The sequence below is a fragment of the Schistocerca serialis genome, chromosome 6 (assembly GCF_023864345.2).
Source record: "Schistocerca serialis cubense isolate TAMUIC-IGC-003099 chromosome 6, iqSchSeri2.2, whole genome shotgun sequence".
Lineage (NCBI taxonomy): Eukaryota > Metazoa > Arthropoda > Insecta > Orthoptera > Acrididae > Schistocerca > Schistocerca serialis.
This window is the reverse complement of record NC_064643.1, coordinates 412606253-412627060: the sequence shown is the minus strand read 5'-3', so window position 1 is coordinate 412627060 and position 20808 is coordinate 412606253.

Sequence of the window (20808 nt, the reverse complement as noted above, 5' to 3'; positions counted from 1 at the left end):
GTGTGGTTCCTCCTAGATTTTATGGGCTACCAAAGGTCCACAAGGAAGGTGTTCCTCTCCGCCCCATACTGAGTAACATAGGCTCTCCAACCTATGACATTGCCAAACACCTGGCATCGTTTTTGAGGCCTCTTGTGGGAATATGTGCTGACCACATAAGAAACTCTGCTGATTTCATTATTAAACTGAAATCATTGAAAATGAACCCTTCTGATATATTAGTTAGTTTTGATGTGGTGTCTTTATTCACAAAGGTTCCCCTTCCAGAATCTCTACAACTTACTGAAAGAAGTTTTGACAAAGAGATTTCAGCTTTATTATGTGTGTTGCTTGGGGAAGGAGACCAGACACCGAGGTCATCTGTCTCATTGGGTTAGGGAAGGATGGGGAAGGAAGTCGGCCATGCCCTTTCGATGGAACCATCCCGGCATTTGCCTGGAGCGATTTAGGGAAATCACGGAAAACCCAAATCAGGATGGCCGGATGTGGGACTGAACCATCTTCCTTCTGAATGTGAGTCCAGTGTGCTAACCACTGCGCCACCTTGCTTAGTCAGCTTTATTCAAACATGTTATGACCTTTACATACTTCTTATTTAACAACGAATTTTTTGAACAGACAGACAGAGTCGCCATGGGTAGTCCCTTATCCCCTCTGGTGGCCAATTTATTTATGGAAGACTTCCAGGAGAAGTCACTTGAATCTGCTGACTTGAAACCCATGGTATTCTGGAGGTATGTTGATGATACCTTTGTAGTTTGGCCCCATGGTGAAGATAACTTGCAAGACTTCTTAAGACATCTGAACTCCCTCCACAATCAAATAAAGTTCACAATGGAAATAGAAAAGGAGGGATGCCTTCTATTCTTGGATGTTCTGGTTCAGCGCAGAGAGGATGGCACTTTTGGACATGAAGTGTATCGGAAGCTGACATATGCGGATTTGTATTTATGTGCAAATAGCTGCCACCATCCTGCCCAGACGATGAGTGTTCTCCAAAATTTGACCCATAGAGCGCATATTATTTCTGACGAAAGCAGTCTGCACGATGAACTTTCCCCACTTATAAAGAGTGTTTGAAGACAATGGGTACTCCCCACAGCAAATACAGAAGGCACTGAAAATGAAACTGAAAGAGGCCACAGAGAAAGCAGAAGAAGACGAATAAACCTTTAAATTGATGGCCTTCCTGCCATATGTGGAAAGCCTCTAATCAAAATAGGACTGATTCTTAGCAGACACAAAGTAAAAGTGATTTTTCGTCCTTCACCCAAGACAGCTGCACTCATGGGCTCCATCAAAGATGACTTGCTGCTCCAAAAATCTGGAGTTTACAAGATTCCATGTGAATGTGGCCTTTCCTACATTGGACAAACAACTCATACTGTCGAAGAAAGATGTACAGAACACCGGAGGTACACACGACTTTTAGAACCTAACAAGTCGGCAGTGGCAGAGCACTGTATTGACATTGGTCACAGTATGTTGTATGACAACATCGAAATTTTGGCAACTATATCACCTTTTTGAGACTCGACAGTGAAAGAGGCAATTGAGATTCGCTTGACAATCAATTTAATTAATACAGATAGTGGTTCCAACCTTGATAAATCATGGAATCTGGAATTTGGTGTAATAAACTCACAAAGATGTTGTCATAGTGCAGCTCACAATGATATATCGACATGCCAACACAGATCAACTGCGGAGTCACAGATGTAACTCATGCACTGTGCATGGCTCTGCTGCCAACCAACATCTCTAGCGCATTTGCATCTGTGGTCTCATGCGCAGTTGCGCGGTACACGAGTATAAAGGGAAGAAGCGAGCACTGGAGCGGCATCTTTCGGCTCACTCTGAAGATGGCTGAACATTATACAGCTGAAATATTAGAAGAAGGAGGAGAATTCGTGAGGCAGTACACCCAAAACTTAATGGAACAGTCTTTGCATCACCAAAACCTGAAGATTCACAGTATCAAATTTATTCAGTTTCGCAGTTTTCAACTTGCTAGGATAATAATCAACCACTAACTTAATAATAACTGCTTCACACCCCATGCCATCTGGATTCTTCCACTAACACCAGCTTCACTGAATTTCACAGGTGGTAACTCTCCACACAACAGATCCTTCATTCCCTTAAAGCTAGTAATGTCCTCCTCCTGATTACCTCCTATCTGTTCCCATTCAAGTATTATACATGCCTTCTGTCACCTTGATATACACTCCTGGAAATGGAGAAAAGAACACATTGACACCGGTGTGTCAGACCCACCATACTTGCTCCGGACACTGCGAGAGGGCTGTACAAGCAATGATCACACGCACGGCACAGCGGACACACCAGGAACCGCGGTGTTGGCCGTCGAATGGCGCTAGCTGCGCAGCATTTGTGCACCACCGCCGTCAGTGTCAGCCAGTTTGCCGTGGCATACGGAGCTCCATCGCAGTCTTTAACACTGGTAGCATGCCGCGACAGCGTGGACGTGAACCGTATGTGCAGTTGACGGACTTTGAGCGAGGGCGTATAGTGGGCATGCGGGAGGCCGGGTGGACGTACCGCCGAATTGCTCAACACGTGGGGCATGAGGTCTCCACAGTACATCGATGTTGTCGCCAGTGGTCGGCGGAAGGTGCACGTGCCCGTCGACCTGGGACCGGACCGCAGCGACGCACGGATGCACGCCAAGACCGTAGGATCCTACGCAGTGCCGTAGGGGACCGCACCGCCACTTCCCAGCAAATTAGGGACACTGTTGCTCCTGGGGTATCAGCGAGGACCATTTGCAACCGTCTCCATGAAGCTGGGCTACGGTCCCGCACACCGTTAGGCCGTCTTCCGCTCACGCCCCAACATCGTGCAGCCCGCCTCCAGTGGTGTCGCGACAGGCGTGAATGGAGGGACGAATGGAGACGTGTCGTCTTCAGCGATGAGAGTCGCTTCTGCCTTGGTGCCAATGATGGTCGTATGCGTGTTTGGCGCCGTGCAGGTGAGCGCCACAATCAGGACTGCATACGACCGAGGTACACAGGGCCAACACCCGGCATCATGGTGTGGGGAGCGATCTCCTACACTGGCCGTACACCACTGGTGATCGTCGAGGGGACACTGAATAGTGCACAGTACATCCAAACCGTCATCGAACCCATCGTTCTACCATTCCTAGACCGGCAAGGAAACTTGCTGTTCCAACAGGACAATGCACGTCCGCATGTATCCCGTGCCACCCAACGTGCTCTAGAAGGTGTAAGTCAACTACCCTGGCCAGCAAGATCTCCGGATCTGTCCCCCATTGAGCATGTTTGGGACTGGATGAAGCATCGTCTCACGCGGTCTGCACGTCCAGCACGAACGCTGGTCCAACTGAGGCGCCAGGTGGAAATGGCATGGCAAGCCGTTCCACAGGACTACATCCAGCATCTCTACGATCGTCTCCATTTGAGAATAGCAGCCTGCATTGCTGCGAAAGGTGGATATACACTGTACTAGTGCTGACATTGTGCATGCTCTGTTGCCTGTGTCTATGTGCCTGTGGTTCTGTCAGTGTGATCATGTGATGTATCTGACCCCAGGAATGTGTCAATAAAGTTTCCCCTTCCTGGGACAATGAATTCACGGTGTTCTTATTTCAATTTCCAGGAGTGTATGTATGTCAATTTTACTTCATACTTAGTTTCCGGTCACTGTTCTTGAAGTTTATTACTTTCAGGGTCCTGCCATGCAGTAACATGGTGCTGTGCTGCTGAACTTCTCTTTGTTGCAATGTGTGGGTGCTGGAGGAGAGCTTTAATCTCTCCAAGCTACTAAACGATGCAAACACTTTAGTGTTAACTCTTCTCTATTTTACATCCACTGTGTTGGTAAATAGCTTCAATAACAATGACGGGTGAATGGATCTCATAGCTCATGATAAGCTATTAAAATATACACGGTCTTACTTTGACATTAGCAATCAAATGAGGACAATTGTAAAAATGATTATCCTGTTGTTTATCATTGTTTACATTCTTGCATGTATCTTTCTTGCTCTTTGATCTCCAAGGTACCATTGAGCCACAACATCCAAAGAACACAAGCACGCGTCCGCAACAGGTGGAGATACACAATCATCACCGTGCCTTGCCGTTGTCTGGAGCTAGCAGTTTCACACCCCATCTGTACATATGTTAATAATATCTCCCTCAGTGGGATCTGCTAACACTTACAAACTACCTAAATTATATTTTCAGTTACCATCCACCTAAGAAGATAAAGGTGGAACCTATTCCAAAAGAATCCCTGCAATTAGATGAACACTGTCATGTAATTTTATTTACATAACTAATACAATCATTTTATAAACTTTAACTTTTATTAAGTTATTTTTCATTATTAAACTTACACTCTCGCAAGACCAAACTCAGTTTTATTCTTCACAATACAAAAAATATGCAAGCACATTTCTTAGTTCAGTATTTTCAGTTTATGATTACTTGGTTTAGCAAGGATTGCACTTCCCTTTTAACCATCTTTTTCATTTTTCATGTGCCCATTCTTCAAACTGAGCAACAAGGACCAGTAAAGACGTGTCTGTACGTGCCCTGGACAGCACTGGGATACCAACCTGACTGTTGCCCACCATACACAACCAGATGTGATGATCTGGCATTCCATTTCATTTCATATTTATAGGATCTCTTTGGTTGTCATCTGCAGCACATTTACAACACCATGATACATCAACGATATTCTAGGCCTTGTTTAGTTGCCCTTAATGGCATGCCATCCTGGGCTTGCATTTCAGCAACCTAATGTCCACCCGCAAACAGTGATAGTTTTTACTGCTTGTCTTCAAGCTTGAAACCCTGCTCTGGCCTGCAAGGTCGCCTGATCTCTTTCCAGTTGAGAACATTTGGCACATCATGGGCGGGGCTGAGTCCTGCCACCAGCTCCGAATTTTGATCTAATGTGTCAACTAGACAGAATTTAACATGCTGTCCCTAAGGACATAGAACAACTCTATTGATCAATGCCACGCTGAATAACTGCTTTCGTACGGGACAGAAGTGGACCGATATATTACTGACTTCCTCGATTTGTGAAGCTATTTCTCTTGAATAAATCATCTGTTTTTTCTTAAATTGTAATCATTTATCTGTCTGTGTATCACATCTAACAGTTTCCATCCCATTTGAATACTTCCTTCATGGGGCATTGTTAGAATCTATATGATAGCGTCATACAGGGTCAGGAGTGAAAATGGATACTAAATGATTCCCCCACACCTTCCAGTTATTCAGTACACTTCTTCAAAGTAGGCACAGTGCATTTGCATACAAGTAGCATAGGATGCCTGGTGTGGGACAGATTTACTGCTAATAAACTTTCATTATTCAATTAATGATAAATGATATGACAGCTTAAATACTAGTAATTATAACTTAAAACTATCTTCAAGTAATCCTTAAGGCAGACATACTTATTGCGATAAACCTAGGAACACAAACACACATTAGCGTATTATACAGGGTGTTACAAAAAGGTACGGCCAAACTTTCAGGAAACATTCCTCACACACAAATAAAGAAAAGATGTTAGGTGGACATGTGTCCGGAAACACTTAATTTCCATGTTAGAGCTCATTTTAGTTACGTCAGTATGTACTGTACTTCCTCGATTCACTGCCAGTTGGCCCAACTGAAGGAAGGTAATGTTGACTTCGGTGCTTGTGTTGATATGCGACTTGATTTAAGGCTCTAGGGATATTCACAGTAGCTTCTCAGTATATATACTCTCTTATGAAATTTGTTATTAACAACCAAACCCAATTCAAAAGTAATAGCAGTGTGCATAACTACAATACTAGGAGAAAGGACAATCTTCACTATTCAAGATTAAATCTAACTTTGGCACAGAAAGGGGTGAATTATACTGGCACTAAAGTCTTTGGTCACTTACCAAATAGTATCAAAAGTCTGACAGATAACCAACAAGTATTTAAGAAGAAATTAAAAGAATTTCTGAATGACAACTCCTTCTACTCCATAGAGGAATTTTTAGATATAAATTAAGAAAAAAAAAAAATATTAATAAAATAAAAAAATAAAATAAAAAAAATAAAAATAAAAAATAAAGAAAAACAAAAAAACACAAAAAAATAAAGTTGTTATATTAACTTAAGTATGTTGTTAAATTAACCTAATTATGTCATGCATTGGAAAATTCGACTCGTTCCACATCATTACGAAATATCGTATTCATGATCCATGGAACTAGTATTAATCTAATCTAATCTAATCTAATCTCATTGCTCTACAGTACTAGCATCAAGCACATCAGTACGTAGCATCAACAGGTTAGTGTTCATCACAAACGTGGTTTTGCAGTCAGTGCAATGTTTACAAATGCGGAGTTGGCAGATGCCCATTTGATGTATGGATTAGCATGGGGCAATAGCCGTGGCGCGGTACGTTTGTATCGAGACAGATTTCCAGAATGAAGGTGTCCTCAGAGGAAGACATTTGAAGCAATTGATCGGCGTCTTAGGGAGCACAGAACATTGCAGCCTATGACTCGCAACTGGGGAAGACCTAGAACGATGAGGACACCTGTAATGGACGAGGCAATTCTTCGTGCAGTTGACGATAACCCTAAGGTCAGCGTCAGAGAAATTGCTACTGTACAAGGTAACATTGACCACGTCACTGTATTGTGAAAGTATTTCAGTCACGGGAGAACCAGTTGTTTCTGTGCCATGTACAGAGTGTGCAGGCACTATCAGCAGCTGATTGGCCTCCACAGGTACACTTCTGTGAATGGTTCATCCAACAATGTGTCAATCCTCATTTAAGTGCAAATGCTCTCTTTACGGATGAGGCTTCATTCCAACGTGATCAAATTGTAAATTTTCACAATCAACATGTGTGGGCTGACGAGAATCCGCACGCAATTGTGCAATCACATCATCAACACAGATTTTCTGTGAACGTTTGGGCAGGCATTGTTAGTGACCTCTTGATTGGGCCACATGTTCTCCCACCTACGCTCAATGGAGCACGTTACCATGATTTCATACGGGATACTCTACCTGTGCTGCTAGAACATGTGCCTTTACAAGTACGACACAACATGTGGTTCATGCACGATGGAGCTCCTGCACATTTCAGTCGAAGTGTTCGTACGCTTCTCAGCAACAGATTCGGTGACCAACGGATTGGTAGAGGTGGACCAATTCCATGGCCTCCACGCTCTCCTGACCTCAACGCTCTTGACTTTCATTTATGGGGGCATTTGAAAGCTCGTATTGTGGGTGGCTGTGATACAATACGCCATTCTCCAGGGCTGCATTAGCACATCAGGGATTCCATGCAACAGAGTCGCTAACGGAGGACATTTTGAGCATTTCCTGTAACAAAGTGTTTGAAGTCACGCTGGTACGTTCTGTTGGTGTGTGTTTCCATTCCATGATTAATGTGATTTGAAGAGAAGTAATAAAATGAGCTCTAACATGGAAAGTAAGCGTTTCTGGACCATGTCCACATAACATATTTTCTTTCTTTGCGTGTGAGGAATGTTTCCTGAAAGTTTGGCAGTACCTTTTTGTAACACCCTGTATGTACTGTCTCCAGATATGCTGCTTTCACAGCTCAAATAGTCATTAAAAAAAAATAATAATAAAAAAAAAATCCGGATTTCCTGGTTAAAAAGACACTTTCTTCCGGATGAAATTACACTATGAAATGGGTGAAAACATATTTTATCCAAGTTAGGCAACAGTATACTTTCCCTCTGAGCTGTAAAACCTTTCAGTCCTTTGAACGGTAAAGCTCCTATACTGGTGTAGGACTTTCCAGAACTTTAGGAAATGAAATACAGCAAAAACATTGTGTTTTGGAAAGATTTTTGATGTGCAACAATATGTACACAGTTTATTTTCGTATTGTGAAAATATGTATACAAATTCCACAAATAACAGCACAGTGGCTTCCAGAGCTCTGAAATAGAGGTTGCATTGAGCAATGTGCTTTTGTCAGCCAATCATAGTTAGTGTCACATGATCTCACCAGCCAATGACGGCAGTTATTCAGAGCATAAGACAATAGCAATATCACTGTTAAGTGGCGTGACCACACAAAGAGGAAAGATTAATGGGTTAAAATAATGTAAGTGCAGTATAGCTTCACAAAAAGCTAAACTTTCACATATAATACTGGGCATCAACAATTTTTTGCTGTTTTTTCTTGGAGGGTGTGGTTAGGCAGGAGCCTAAGAGTGCTTCAGAAACTTAACTGCTGTATTTGGTGTAATTCGTACTTCTACTTTCGCATTACGCAAACATGCAGTTCAAAGCCAATGCGAATCAAAGATCTTTCCAAAATGTGTTGCTTTTTTCTGGACTTCATTTCCTAAAGTGCTCAGAAGTATAAAACCTGTAACCTTACCATAAGCCATTTTACAATAACAAAATTTATGTAATTTCTATTTTGTGATCATGGCTGCAGTGATTTAGGAGAACCTTTACGAAGTAAAGTTTATACTTAGCTGTAGTTGGTGTCATGTTTTCTTGAAGAGTGATGCAATAATTTTACACTGTTTATATTCAAAACTCTGAATATACTGTACAGTATTTAAACACCCACTGATGTAAGGCTGTGAGCACTCACAACAGGGCCTAGGGATCTTTTCTGTATTCTGCATTTTGCCTGACTGGGACTGGAGTGGCAATGAAAGATGGGATAGAATAGGAGCTGTCACCATTTCGTCAGCTGGTCAATGCAAAACGATCTAGTGACTGAATGAAGGGGGAAGAGAGACCACTGCGAGCTGAGATCATGAGCTGAGGTGAGCGAGCCAGCAATTGGTCACACGAAAGATGAACCATCGCTTACAACAGCTAACATTGTTACATGCCTGCTCAAAATCTCAATACCTTGAAATGCCAAAATCGTACAGTCACTGTTAATGTGATTAAATACAATCACCTTCTGTGCACCCAATGCCAAAAAAATATAGCTTGGCATACCTTTAAAAAAAAGGGAGAAAAGGGGGAGGGGGAGGGAGAGAGAGAGAGAGAGAGAGAGAGAGAGAGAGAGAGAGAGAGAGAGAGAGAGAGAGAGAGAGAGAAGAAGAAGAAGAAGAAGAAGAAACATTGAGACAGTATTATGGAAATATACTAGCTGGCATGAGGAAGTGGTAAACAATAACATTATGTAAGTTGGTCAATAATTAAAAAAGAAAAGTCTGGTGCAAGTCTTGGCAAACACATTCTTTGGACTGAGTAGCTTCTTCTTGAGATGATCTTTGACTACCGAGTAGCTAGCACATTTCAGGTTATTTTTGTGCACTACCTTTTCAACATTCGCAGTTATGGGAGCAGTTAATAGAGTGCATTTTCCAACCATCAGATCATGCAAAACTTCAAGGACAACCGTTCTGACACCATGCCATGGTCCAAATATACAGAGCTATTTTGGTGTGGAAATCGTTAAATAAATTTTGCAATGTATGTAAAAACTGAATTATCGTACAGAGTGTTTCCTTTACTGTGGACTTAATTAGTAGAAAAATATGGAAAGGGGGATTGCAAGTATATCACAGAACAGCAAGCAAACATAATGTGAACACAACAACATCCGAAGAGCGTTTTTTATGTTTTTAGGTATGGACTGATATGTAAAAAGCGACATGATCAATATACTGGATGTGAAGTAACACCATATTTTAAACTTAAATGGGTAAATCATTCCTCTACAAGTAAATCAACATTTATCCTGGAACAGAATCTAGACTTTAAATTAAATCGATATATGTACAACAAAAGGTCTATCAAGTCATAAAGCGCTCCGGATATTTTACATACAGTAGAGCGCGTCAGCTGAAAAGTAACTGGGAGGCCAAGTCGTTCGTAACCAGCAGACTTAATAAATTAGAAATCGTGGATGGGAGATGAGAGCAAGTAATGAATAGCAGCCGATAGAGAGATAGAGAGAGGGGGGGGGGGGGGGGGGGGGGGGGGGGAAAGAAGAAGAAGTAAGGCCCACCAACAATCACTGCAGCAGCACTATGACGATTAGATTTCAAGATAGCTGGCTTTCAGATCCAGCATTCAAGGACTGGTTGGCGAAAGTACCCACAGACCTTCATAGTGCTAAATGTGGATTATGGGAATATCAGCTCTTACAAGTCACATGACAAAATTCAAGAAGCACATAGCAAAAGCAGCTGCAATGAGAAGCACAGCAAGTTTGTACATCTACACACAACTGGCAGTGATGACTTCAACCCAGCAAACAGATTCTACTTCCACTACAACATCTGCGGATTCAGCCAGATCAACACAGGGGCACTGGCTGCTGGAACTGTTGCGACACTGCAGAAAGACCTCACTGCAACGTCAAAAACTATGGATAAACTGTGAGGAATTAATCGGATGACAATCAAGGATGAAGTAACAAAGGCAGAAATATTGTGGTGTCTGGAGTGCATTGTTTCACACACATCAATGCGTAGTTCTGCAAACAACGTGTTACTTTTCCCCGCAACATTCTCCAACAGTGAAGAGGCCAAGAGCACGTATTTACAAAAGGACAAAATTGGTTATATCATGCAATATAAACTAGCTCCCTTTTTGAGTCTGAAATTAAAGCTGACCTCATAAATGCATCATGGATTGTTGTTTGTTTTGACAAATCTTGAATAAGGCATGCAAAAGAATCCAGATGGACATTTTTGTGCATTACTGGGACATAAAAAAAAAAAAAAAAAAATCTAGTGTGCACCCATTTCTGTGCATCAGCTTTTCTAGGCAGTTTGATTGCAGCTTATCTACTCGAGTCCTTCAAGAAAAAATTCCTGGCGAAGCAATGAAAAAACTTTTACAAGTATCGATGGATGACCCTAACATCAACCTCACATTCTTAAGGGAACTTAAAATTTTTTTGAAATAACTGAAGTGGTAGACATTGTTTTATTGGAAATTGGAATGTGTGGGCTTCAGGTCGTTCACGGCGCCTTCAAGTCCGCAATACACGAAACACAGTGAATGACAATTCAGTTTTTATGTGTCTTGTACAATCTTTTTAAGGATGTCCCTGCCAGAAGAGCTCTGTATATTTTGACAGTGGAATCAGAACTGTTTCCCTTAAGAGTTTTGCATCATCTGATGGCTGGAGAATGTGGAAGTTGCTGAGCGAGTTCTAGTAATGCTTCTGTTTGCAAAGCTGGAAGACAAAAACAAATCAAAATGTGCTACCTATGAGGTAGTGGAAGATCGCCTCAAGGTCAAGCTACTTGGTCCGAAAACTGCCTTTTTCAAGACTCTTGTGGGACATTTGACACCTCTTCTAAGGGATTTCTATCCAATTGGCTGCTAGCACTGTTCCTCCTCCACGCTGCTTTGACAGACATAATGGAGATAACAATGACCTGAACAAAGAGTGCCTCTTCTAGAGTATGAGAGAAGAATCTGTAATGAGTAGAAGATTGGTGTAAGACGCAGTTAAGACACACGGCAGAGTCCAAGGAGTGCCTATAACAAAACTCCCTTATACACTCTTTAAGAAACTCAGGAGATCAATACGCTGAAGAACTCAAAAAGTGAAATGATGAGTCGTTCAGGAAAAATGATCTGACTAAAAGGAAGATTGCTGATGCAGAAATCAGAGAACTAGAGTGGAAAGCAAAACTTGAGGGGACCATTCAAGACGCTCAGATAGAGCGAGAATCTATTACAGAATGAATCAATGCTCTCGCAAACAGCTCCAAGTGAGTCATTCTTCAAAGTCAATTTCTAAACTGTAGTATCTGTTGTTGAACTATCGTACTTACTCCTAAATTATTTGTTGTATTGTCTAATAATAATTAAAATTAAAATTCTAGAACAGTGACTGGAAACTGATTATGAAGTAAAATTGAAATATACATATCAAGGTGACAGAAGGCATGCATAATACTGGAATGGGAACAGAGAGGAGGTAATCAGGAGGAGGACAGTACTAGCTGTAAGGGAATGAAGGATCTGTTAAGTGGAGAATTCCCACCTGTGCATTTCAGTGAAGCTGGTGTTGTGGGAAGAATCCAGATGGCACAGGCTGTGAAGCAGTTGTTAGCATCCCCTGCATCTGTTCATTGCCCCAAATTCACCCTTGCAGACCGAATACATTTGCCACGTCCTCAGAAACTCTCTTATGTCACCCCAGTCCTAAACAGACCTGTGACAGACTCATGAACCTACTCTCCATAAGCTTCAGTCTCACAGAAGTATCAGTCTTCTCCAAAGGCCTTATGTTTTGACTCACTGCCAAATCCAATCATGCAGAACTTGTCAGTGTCTCCTAATCCATAGACTTGTTAATTTCTCCTAATTCGTACTGTGGAAACTCGTCTTCATCACTAGCCCTGTTAATTAGGCTCAATCCGAAACCAATAATAAACCCTCCCTGACTCAGTTTACTCCTCCATCCAATCATTCCTCATTAACTTTCTGGAATTTCCTAACCTTGAACATTGTCTCACCATCATTCGCCAAAGCATACAACACTGAAATTGACCTCACATACACAGAAAGAACAGCTCTCCAACATCTCAAAACTAATTCCAACCTTATAATCCCATCTGCTGACAAAGGCTGCATCACTTTGGGATTACCTGGCACAAGTACACTGTCAGCTGTCAGATACACCTACCCACAAACCCTGCCACAGTGATCCCACTCCAGAAATCCAGTAGTATCTCCAGTCTCTCCTCAAATCCTTAGGTCCAACCCAGTACCTCTCCCCAGAGTTTATCTCTCTTCTCAAGCAAATAACTCATCATACTCCTACCTTCTACATGCTTCCTGAAAATCATAAACTCAACCACCTCGGACATCCCATTGCGGCTGAATACGAATCTCTGCCTTTGTGGACTAACACCTTCCACTTACTACCCAAAGCTTGCCTTCCTAGATAAAAGGCAGTGACAATTTCCTCTACCAACTCTCCACAGATACTGTTCCTTTACCACTCGGCACTGTCAATGTCATCTACCTCTACACCAGGGGTGCTCATTTTTTTTAGGGTTGAGATCTACTGTATGTAACTGACAAAAAAATGGTAAAGGTTTAAGTACAAAACAACAATGTGCCTTACATTAACCATTTCAATTACACCAAGTATATAAAAAGTAATATTTTCTCCATCAGAAGTTTTAGGCCTCTTATTCAATCTTCCAGACATTCCACACGTGAAAAAAATTAAAATATATATCATAATAAATGATGAAAAAAGTTTAGTGAGATATTTATCTTTGCATATCATTGGCAAGATTATTATAATCTGGTGAATAATAATTTGCCAAAGCCAACCTCATACAGCGTGAAAGATGAAGATCGGTCAGTTTAGTTCTATACTACATGTCACTATGTTTATTACTGAAAATGTTGCCTCACATACATAAATTTATCCAAAAAACGATAAAGCACATTATACAACTTTTACAATGTTACGGTGGGTTTCTACATTCACTAATTTCCAAAAGTTTTCTTCACTGTACTGTGAATTTAAAAAAATATCATTCTCAAGTTGATTATTTCCTCTTCAAATTCAGTTGCGCAGGTCCAGAGTACTCATTTTACTTGAAGTATCTTTCACATCCACTTTCTGGAAATGTTGAGTTATGAAAGCTAGAATAGGTTCCATTACCTCGAAATCTGAAAATCAGTTTTCAAACTCGGTCTTCAGTGCTGTCAGGTCGACTGTATATTTTTTGTAGTTTTTTGATCAGTTGGTGTTTGTTGATCTGACAGTTCTGATTGTACTTGAGGAAAGTGTTTCACATTTAATTCTGTAACTGTGTCAACATAAGAGTTATGACATTTCGGATTTTTTCCTTGAAGTTGTTTAACTCATTTAGTTTAACTTAGTTTAACTGTCAAATCAGTTACAAAAGCCACATTCAACAACCAGCTCAAAACAAATAATTGTGAGTAACCTTCCTCTAATTTGTGAGTAATGCCAGATACAGCAACAAGCTCAAATAATATATTTGTGATTAGTCTTCCCCTAATTTGTGAGTATCCTCCCTCTCTTTCAGACACAAAAGTCTTTATCACAGGCAGAAGTTTTCTGAATTTGTTTAGAACCACATCTTTTACTCAGCCATGGAACTTTGGTATGCTGTAGCAGGTCTCCATATTGGCTATATAATTCTTTCAATAGCACTCTAAACTTTCTTCTCTGTACTGATTGTGAGAGAGTTTAAATCAAAATTTTTATAAAAATACTTGTAACATGTGCCATTTTCAAAACTTGCCCATCCCCAAAGCACTTGCTGATGCATGATACATTGACACTTAAAGAAAGACAGGAAAGATTTGTCATTAGTACACAAAGTAACAAATGCTACACGTGTGCCTACCATTCAAGGCTCTCCATCAGTAGTATCAGATGCAACTTTTTGAATTGGCAAATCATTTCAGAAACAAAGGATCGGGCAATGTACCATAAAAATCTTCTCCCATGTAATGTCAAGGTCAAAATTGTAAGCCAGTCTCTTTTAAAACGAAATCTGGAAATATTTATCTTATAAAAATCATAACTTGGGGTTAATTGACTCCATCTACAAACTTGTCTAAATGCAGTGAGAAATATTAGGGGGAATTCAAATCAGTTATCAATTGACTTTTTATATTTTCCACTATTAATTTCACTTTTCTTGTTATAATAGGTATCGGCAGAGGCTAGTCTCTTGTGGCTGACGATACATCTGACTTGTTAAGGAATACTTTCTGCCAGCTAGTGAGTTCTTGTTTCCCATATTTAAAAACAACTATGCCATCATCAAATGATTTTGCATATTTCATGAGGACTTCTGATACATGAGATGATGCTATGTTTGATGAAAGACTTTTCTGACACAGGCTTTATGAGAAGTGACTGCTTTTAAGACTGGAAACTTTCTTCCTTCTCAACTCACTACCAACAGCTGCTTCCATTTTAAAGTCTTTGTGAACTGTTCTAAAAAGACATTCTATATTTCCTTTTTTAGGTATGGCTAAAGTAGCATTACATACCAAACACATACACCTATATACGCAGTGTAACAAAAAATATTTCTTCCCACTCACCATGAAAGCGGTATGTTTTCCTGTATTTATCTGCATTCATCTTTCAGAAACACATTACTAAGTGAGAGCTATAACTTCGTGCATAGACTCCCTAGTTCTAATTGGTAGCACTTAACAGCAGTTGAGAGACACACCTTAGTGATTTGGAGATGTTCTTTTGCAACCACGTAGCATACTATTTGCTGGCACTTATTTGCATTGTCAATACAAACAGCGATCTTTGTTCCAGTAACACAATGTATTTAACTGATCATTACCTCCATTTGGCACATTGTTGTTTCGTGGAAGCTCAAAAACAGAGGTTTGTGTTGCCTATTCGAGGTGGTGCTTGCTCCCCCTCACATATCGCACTTCACCCTTCAGCAAGTCCTGCTCACTGCTGCCACAACTCACAACACACAAAGTTATAGTTCTCGAGTAGTAACCTCATCATACAGAAAAAAAGATTGCTGCAGGGTGTGAGCATTAAAGCTGCTGAAATGCATATGGAGACAAAACAGATGGAAACAGTGTTGTCAGAATTATCTACAAATTCTGTTAGAAACACTTACTATCAACAAACTAGTATTTTACAAAAACAGCCCTTATAAATAGATTTTGGACAAAGGTTTAGAAAGTTCGACTCATACAGTCACGGCAATTGACTGGTCAATTGCAAATGATGGGTTGAGCACCCCTACTCTACCAATATCCTTACTGTTCGTGGTCTTGTCACTATTGATCACTACCTTTCCCAAAGTCTGACTGCCTCCAAACCTAGAACCACCTTCCTGATCACTGTGATCAATAATATCTCGCATACACCTACTTCTTCTTTTAAGGTGTCACCTACAAACAAATCCTGGTGCAGCAATGGACAACCATATGGAACTATCATACACCAAACATATTCATGGTCATCTTGAGGAATCATTCCTCACCACCCAGAATACCAAACCTGTCACTTGATTTATATTCATGGTTGACATTTTCATGATCTGGACTGATGGTTAGGGCATCCTACCCACATTCCTCCAGTATCTCAACACCTCCCTCCTCCATTCACTTCGCTGGTCCTCCTCAGCACTGCAAGCCACTTCCCCTCATGCTGACCTCCACCTCAAAGACGACTATGCCAGTAAGGGAACCTCCACTCTCATAAAACCTACCAGTCACCAACAATACCCCCACTTTAACAGCTGCCACCCATTCCACAAAAAGAAGTCTACTCTATACAGCCTAGACACACATGGTCAACCTATCTGTAGTGATGAGCAGTCCCTCTCCAAACATACTACTGGTCGAACTTACCCTTCTAACTTTGTCTAGAAACAGTTCTCCTGTGTCTTGTCTCACCAGTCACCTACTATCCCCTACATACTCACTGTCCTGCTATAAATGAGCAGTTCTCACATCACTCAGTACCACCTAGAACTGATGCTACTGATTAACATTCTCCCACAGGGTTCTGACTACCTCTCTTCATGCCCTGAAATGAAAAATTTACTCCCCACTATCTTCCCCCATTCTTCTCAAAGTGGTATTCTGCCACCTATACAACCTATACAACCTATATCCCAGCTCCCAAATACTTGTCTCATGGCTCATATTCCTGCAATAGACCTTGATGCAAGACGTGTGTTATACATTCTCCCACAACCACCTACTAGAGTCCTATCACTAGCATCTCCTACCCCATCAAAGACAGGGCACTTGTGAAAGCAGCATGTGATCTACAAACTCGGCTGCACCAACTGTGCTGCATTCTACATGGGCATGACAGCAACAGGCTCTCTGTTCGCATTAACAGCCACTGTCAAACTGTGGCCAGCAGACAGCTGGATCATTCAGTTGCTGAACATGCCACCCAACGCAATGTGATTCTGTTTAATGATTACTTCACTGTGTGTGACATCTGGATTCTTTCCACTGACACCAGCTTTTTTTGACCTGTGTATGTGAGAACTCTCCCTAAGGCATATACTTTGTTCCCATAACCCCCGTGCCCTCAACCTTCATAGTCCCTTCCTCCACTTACATACCCCCTTCCCTGCTCCCACTCTATTACTACATATGCTTTCTGTCCTGCCAACACACTTACACAGTACTCTCCTATCCTTCGACACCCCACCAGCCCAGCCTCTCGATGATGCACTGATCCCTCCCCATTCCCACCCCATACTTCTGTGTGTGTGTGTGTGTGTGTGTGTGTGTGTGTGTGTGTGTGTGTGTGTGTGTGTGTGTGTGTGTGTGTGTGTGTGGCGGGTGGGCGGGTGGGCGAGTGAGGGGATGGGTTTGGGTAGGTGGATGGGGGGTAGGTGAATGAGTGGGAGGGTAGATGGGCCACTGGGTGAGAGGGTAGGTGGGATGATGAGTGGATGGGAGGAGGTTGAAGATGAGCAGAGGAGGAGCAGAAGAACACAAGCTAAAAGAAATAATGCTACACTTGAATCTAAATTTGCAGTTGTATGGAGAATTTTGATTCTAATGTAGCATATGTTTCAAAGGAGGGATTCTTTTCTCATTGTCTATGTACATTTAGCTAATGTTAATATACTGTCAAGTAGTATAATGATAGTTCACTATTGATGCACTATTGATACATGACCCCCTTCTTGATAATATCTACAGAACACAATGAAAGAATGAATGAGAAAAATATAATGGAGACAATTACAGACCTATATCCTTGCTACAAGACTTTGGAAAGATTAGCAGAAAATTCAATTTATTCTTAGCCCATAAGGTGATTGTAGGGCTAAATGATTAATTTAAGAACAATAAATATCTCAACCTTAGATACATATGCATAGTCCACGTGGAAACCAGGCTTACTTCTAGTGTTGTGGTTGTGAGTTACGCAGTTCATTCTAAATTCACTCGTCACTAACAACAAACACCAATAAAGAGTAAATGTATTGCCACAGAGCCTAAGATATTTTTTTTTTTCATATTTATTCATGTGTCCTTAAGTCTTCTTCTTCTTCTTCTTCTTCTTAGGTCTTCAAGCATCAGGTTGGTTAGCAGCAGTTCACCATGCATTTCTGTCTTTGGGATTTCTCTTGACTGCAGAATAGGCAGTGCAGCTGGTATCCTCCATGATCTGATTGACATATTCTAGTCTCAGTCTGCCTCTTGTACTTTTTCCTTCCAAGTCCCTTCAATGATAGTTTTAATGATACCATCACTTCTGTACAGATGTCCAATTTATGTGTCACTTCTGTGTTCAATTACCTTCAAGAGATAAAGCTTCTCTTCCTCCACTCTGTGGAGAGCACCTCTTCATTTGATATCTTGTCTACACAGGAAATCTTAATCATTCTGCAGTAGCACCACGTCTCTAAGGCTGTTATTTTATGTTTGTCTGCTTCTCCAAGTCTCCGTCAGCTTCTTCAAGTCTCCATGTTTCACTTCCATACAACAGCACATTCCAAAACAATGTCCTGAGATGTTTGTCTATGCTGCTGGTGTGAAAAGGTTTCTTCTCTTGTTAAAAGCAGCTTTTGCCTGGTGCATTCTGCTTACAATATCCTTTCTTGACCTTCCATCTGATGTAATTTTACTCTCTAGGTAAACAATGGATACAATGGTCTCCAGCTGCTCATTGTTAAGTGAGCATTGGGTAACAGTGTTTCGTCTGCTCACCACGAAGATTTATGTTTTACCTTTACTAATTTTCATGTTGTAGGAGGAGCTGGTAAGCATCACTTCTAATTGTTCTGCTTCTTCAATTAACAATGGGATATTACCAGCAAACCTCAGCATGTCTATTTCCTTGCCGTGAATTTTAATTCATCCTGTACCTCCTGGTTTCTCCCTAGCTTCATCTATTGCCCTCTGAATGTATACATTGAATAAGACATGAGAGAGTGAGCAGCCCTGTCATATACCCTGCTTAATAGTAGCTTCTTCTTGCTGGTCTCCACTCCTTACCACAGCCATTTCTTCTCCATAGAGTCTTTGCATTACTCTTCTGTCCTTATACTAAATGCCAATCTCTCTCAGCACCTTAAAAAGCTGTCACCAGTCTACCCTGTCAAATGCTTTTTCTAACCTGATGAGGGCAACATGTGTCTTGACCCTTCTTTAGCATTTTCTCAAGAATTAGTCATAAACCGAGTATTGCTTCTCATGTGTCTACACTTCATCTAAAGCCAAACTGGTCATCCGTGATCATTGCATCTATTCTGCCTTCTACCTTAGAATGTCTTTTTAAGTATGTACACGCAATATACGACATCATGAGTTAGTTAAAAGTAAATTTGATAGTGGGGATTGACAATGTGGTTACATAGTGTATAGTACTAGATACAATTAATAATAATAATAATGGCGTGTGACGAGGGCCTCCCGTTAGGTAGACCGCTCGGCTGGTGCAAGTCTTTCGATTTGATGCCACTTTGGCAACTTGCACGTCGATGGGGATGAAATGATGATGATTAGGACAACACAACACCCAGTCCTTGAGTGGAGAAAATCTCCAACCCAGCCGGGAATCGAACCCGGGCCCTTAGGATTGACAGTCTGTCGCGCTGACCACTCAGCTACCGGGGGGCGGACAGATACAATTAATAAACCAATAATGATGTCAAAATTATATGTTCTGGTAAATGTGGAACTGAAAATTGTTAATGAGACACATATAGTATATAGTAAAACTTTACAGGAACAAATAAATAATTTACTGACTTAAGATACAATCAGTCTTATGAATTACTTAGTAATATAGAACATTTTCTTAATTTCTTCTGAAATCTTTGAGAATGTGAAAAACCTTTCCTTTCAGTAATTTTTCCATCTTATTTTTAAAGACTTTTAGTGAGACCTGATGTTCCTATGAAGATAATATATTAAACAGCTGAATACCTATAATATCCCATTTTCTCTCTAGTTTTAGACATTTATCTTTAATGATTGGCATGTATTATGTTGATGTGCTGACTGAGGCTATATCTGTTACAGTTTTCTTTTATATGCAAAACGCAACTGTGAACAAAGAGAAATGAGAGCCGTTGTAGACTTAACTGTTTAAAATGAGAATTACAAGATATATTTTTTTTAATTTTCAGACATGTACCTGATGACATTCTACTGCAAGACAAAACTATTCCTGATACCAGGAGGATTACCCCACAGAAGAATAATGTATTTTAGATGTCAGTGAAAGAAAACATAACAGGACCTAAACAAAAGTTTTCCAAATATTAATGTGTGTAATTTACTGAACAGATAAATGTCTCGTGGCAGTTTTTTTATGAACATATTCAGTAAAACTGTTCCAAGTTAACAGAATCAAACTCTTTACAAAGATAAACTAGTGTGACTTCAGCAGATAATTTTGTTCAAAAGTGGTGTGCACAAACATTTTCAACAGCTTACACTGTTCACAGGTGGAACTGGACAGCATACCACGATTTAATCAAGATATTACTATTTGATTAGCACAGACATATTTCCTGTTATATATAACATTCAATTAATTTAATGTAGGGGGGAAAACCAATTATGGAAAATGACCAGTAACAAAGATCCAATTTCCTAATGTGCATAGAGGATGTGATATTAACTCCATAATCTATTTAATCACAACACTTGATTGATCAATAATGTCTTCAGAACCGGAACTTCCCAGTTTTTCCATTGATTTAATAACATCATGTACTTCTGCTTCTTTCCATGTACAAGCTGTCATTCTGTTTGCAATTTTTTTAGCCACTGATTACCACAATAAGAGTTAAAGAGTC